This window comes from Arachis ipaensis, chromosome B4 (assembly GCF_059453495.1).
Source record: "Arachis ipaensis isolate K30076 ecotype BB chromosome B4, ASM5945349v1, whole genome shotgun sequence".
NCBI classification, from domain to species: Eukaryota; Viridiplantae; Streptophyta; class Magnoliopsida; order Fabales; family Fabaceae; genus Arachis; species Arachis ipaensis.
Window position 1 is genome coordinate 118033543 of NC_142439.1, and position 4336 is coordinate 118037878.

The following is a 4336-nucleotide window of genomic DNA, read 5'->3' on the forward strand; positions in this document are numbered from 1 at the left end:
TCATATTGACTTGCTGAGTCAATATTTTATTCTGAGCCAATATGGCATTCAGAGTATCAATCTCAAGAACTCCTTTCTTCTGAGTTGTCCCATTATTCACAGGATTCCTTTCAGAAGTGTACATGAACTGGTTATTTGTAACCATTTCAATGAGTTCCTGGGCTTCCTCAAGCGTCTTCTTCAGATGAAGAGATCCACCAGGAGAGTTGTCCAATGACATCTTGGACAATTCAGACAGACCATCATAGAATATGCATATGATGCTCCATTATGAAAGCATGCCAGAAGGACACCTTCTGATCAATTGCTTGTATCTTTCCCAAGCTTCATAGAGGGATTCGCCTTCCTTCTGTCTGAAAATTTGGACTTCCACTCTAAGCTTGCTCAACTTTTGAGGTGGAAAGAATTTGGCCAAGAAAGCATTGACCAACTTTTCCCAAGAGTTCAGGCTATCTTTAGGTTGTGAGTCCAACCATGTCCTAGCTCTGTCTCTTACAGCAAAAGGGAAAAGCATAAGTCTGTAGACTTCAGGATTAATCCCATTGGTCTTAACAGTGTCACAGATTTGAAAGAATTCAGCTAAAAACTGATGAGGATCTTTCAATGAAAGTCCATGAAACTTGCAATTCTACTGCATTAGAGAAATTAATTGAGGCTTAAGCTCAAAGTTGTTTGCTCCAATTGCAGGAATTGAGATGCTCCTTCCACAGAAGTCAGAAGAGGGTGCAATAAAGTTACCAAGCATCTTCCTTGCATCTCCACCATTATTGTTAGGTTCGGTCATCTCTTCTTCTTTTTCGAAAAGTTTTGTCAGGTCCTCTCCAGAGTGTTGTGCTTTAGCTTCTCTTAGTTTCCTCTTTAGAGTCCTTTCAGGTTCCGGATCAGCTTCAACAAGAATGTTCTTATCATTGCTCCTGCTCATATGAAAAAGAAGAGAACAGAGAAGAAGAGAAATCCTCTATGTCATAGTATAGAGATTCCTTTATGTTAGTAGAAGAAGAGAAGAATAGAAGAATGAGAAGAGAGAAATTCGAACACAGAGAAGGAGAGAGGGTTCGAATTTTTAAGAAGAAGAGAAGTGTTAGTGATTAAATAAATAAATAGAAAGAGATGAGGGAGAGAGAATTCGAATACTAATTTAAATGAAAAGGAAAATATTTTTGTTTTTATTTTAAAATTTAGTTAGAATTTGAAAATTATAAAAAGGAATAAAATAAAATTAAAATTTAAAATAATTAGTTAATTAAAAAGAATTTTGAACAAGAGGTTAGTGGTTTTCGAAAATTAGAGAGAGAAAAGTAGTTAGGTGGTTTTGAAAAAGATAAGAATTAGTAAAATAAACAAGTAGTCAAGTAGTTAATTGAAAAAGATTTGAAAATTAATTTTGAAAAGATAAGAAGTTAGAAAAGATTTTGAAATTAAGTTTTAAAAAAGATATGATTGAAATTTTTTTTTTGAAAAAGATTTGAAAAAGAAATTTAAAAAGATTTGATTTTTGAAATTTAAAGTTGATTACTTGACTAACAAGAAACAAAAAGATATGATTCTAAAATTTAAAGATTGAACCCTTCTTAATAGGCAGGTAACAAAATTAAAATTTTTGAATCAATCACATTAATTGTTAGTAAAGTTTTCAAAAATTATGAAATAAAAATAAGAAAAATATTTTGAAAATCAATTTTTAAAATTTTTGAAAAATAGAAAAATGAAAAAGATTTGATTTTTGAAAACGTTTTGAAAAGATAGGATTTTTAAATTGAAAATTTGACTTGACTTATAAGAAACAACTAAGTTTTAAAAATTTTTGACTAGTCAAACCAAATATTCAAAATTTATGAGAAGAATAAGGGAAAGAAATTTTTTTATTTTTGAATTTTTAATAAAGAAAGAGAAAAACATAAAATTGACACAAAACATGAAAATTATGAATCAAAACAAGGAAATGCATGTAAGAACACTTTGAATATCAAGATGAACACCAAGAACACTATGAATGTCAAGATGAACATCAAGAACATATTTTTGAAAATTTTTAAGAAAAGAAAAATATGCAAGACACCAAACTTAGAAATTTTCAAACTTTAGACACTGATAATTCAAAAATACATATGGAAAACAAGAAAAAACACTAAACAAGAAAATGCAAAGATCAAACAAAGAAGATCATCAAGAACAACTTGAAGATTATGAAGAATACCATGCATGAGTTTTCGAAAATTTTTAATGAAAATAAAAAATATGCATTTGACACCAAACTTAAAAATTAACACTAGACTCAAACAAGAAACATCAAATTTTTTGTTTTTATGGTTTTATTAAATTTTTTTTTTTGGATTTTTTGAAAATTAATTTTGAAAAAGAAAATAAGGAAATTCAAAATTTTTAATAAGAATTCCAGGAATCATGCAATGTTAGTCTGAAGCTTCGGTCCAAAAATTTAGACATGGCTTAATAGTCAGCCAAGCTTTATGTGAAAGCTTCGGTCCAAAAGATTAGACATGGCCAATGACCAGCCAAGCTTTAGCAGAGCATTACATACAACAACCAAATTGATGGGAATCAAAAGGCACCTGCAGCGATAAGTGGAAGCCTCGGTCCAAAAGATTAGACATGGCTTGACAGCCAGCCAGGCTTCAACAAATCATGATGAAACTTTAGAATTCATTCTTAAAAATTCTGAAGAACAAAATAAAATATATATTTATTTTTATTTTTTTTTTGAATATTTTCGAAAATAAAAAGATTAAAAACAAAAAGCTTAAACATAAAATAAAATTACCTAATCTGAGCAACAAGATGAACCGTCAGTTGTCCAAACTCGAACAATCTCCGGCAACGGTGCCAAAAACTTGGTGCGCGTACAGAATTGTTGATTCACAACACTTCTTCACAACTCTGCACAACTATCCAGCAAGTGCACTGGGTCGTCCAAGTAATAAACCTTACGCGAGTAAGGGTCGATCCCACGGAGATTGTCGGCTTGAAGCAAGCTATGGTCATCCTTGTAAATCTCAGTCAGGCGGATTCAAATGGTTATGAGGTTTTGATAATTAAAATATAAATAAAACACAAAATAAGATAGAAATACTTATGTAATTCATTAGTGGGAATTTCAGATAAGTTTCTGGAGATACTTTGTTACTTCTAAACTTCTGCTTTCCTACTGCCTTCTTCCAACCACGCGTTACCTCCTTCCATGGCAAGATGTATGATCCTCTCGGATGAAAACAAATCCATATGCACTGTCACCGCACGGCTAATCATCTGTCGGTTCCCGCTAGCGTCGGAATAGGACCATTGTCCTTTTGCACACTGTCTCTGCGCCCAACATTCGCAAGTTTGAAGCTCGTCACAGTCATCCCTTTCCAGATCCTACTCGGAATACCACAGACAAGGTTTAGACTTTTCGGATCTGAATGTTGCCAATGGTTCTAGCCTATACCACGAAGGTTCTAATCTCATATTCAGATGCTCTGTTGTCAGGAGAGACGATGCGAATCACGGATTAGAGGCCCAAGAGAATATACTCCGGCTGTCGTCCAATGACTACGTTGAACATCATGTAGACCACTTGTGGTTGTCAGGCACGCGGATCTTGGCTAAGCGAGTAACGAAGATTGGGTGATTGTCACGGGTCACCCCTTCATTCTGACTTAACTGAATTAAGAACAATAGTATATCTTGGAGAAGAAGTAGGCGTGAATTGAATGAAAAATAATAATACTTGTTTTAATTCATGAAGAACAGCAGAGCTCCACACCTTAATCTATGGGGTGTAGAATAAGTGAAAATAGGTTAGGCATGGCCGAATGGCCAGCCTCCCATGGAGGTCTCAAAGTGTCAAAGTTACATAATATGATCCAAAGATAGATAAAAAGACGTAAAATAAATCTCTAAAAGTAGTTTTTATACTAAACTAGTAACCTATGGTTACAGAAAATGAGTAACTAAGTGCAGATAGTGCAGAAATCTACTTCCGGGGCCCACTTGGTGTATGCTTGGGTTGAGCATTGAAGTTTTTTTGTGCTTAGGCTGTTCCTGGAGTTAAACGCCAGCTTTGGTGCCAGTTTGGGCATTTAACTCCAATTCTGGTGCCAGTTTGGGCGTTTTATGCCAAGATATTTTAGACTGACTTTGAACGCCAGTTTGGACCATCAAATCTCGGGAAAAGTATGAACTATTATATATTGCTGGAAAGCCCAGGATGTCTACTTTCCAACGCAATTGAGAGCGCGCCAATTGGGCTTCTATAGCTCCAGAAAATTTACTTCGAGTGCAGGGAGCTCAGAATCCAACAGCATCTGAAGTCCTTTTTCAACCTCTGAATCAGATTTTT

The 4336-nt window shown here is 34.2% G+C and overlaps 1 non-coding gene across 1 annotated transcript; it reads left to right on the forward strand.

Annotated features, from left to right (window-relative positions):
* The first annotated feature begins 278 nt into the window (after window positions 1-278).
* Window positions 279-382, forward strand: LOC148568925 (small nucleolar RNA R71). Its single transcript, XR_015881571.1, has one exon. It is a non-coding gene; the product is annotated as a small nucleolar RNA R71 (small nucleolar RNA).
* The last annotated feature ends 3954 nt before the right edge of the window (window positions 383-4336 follow it).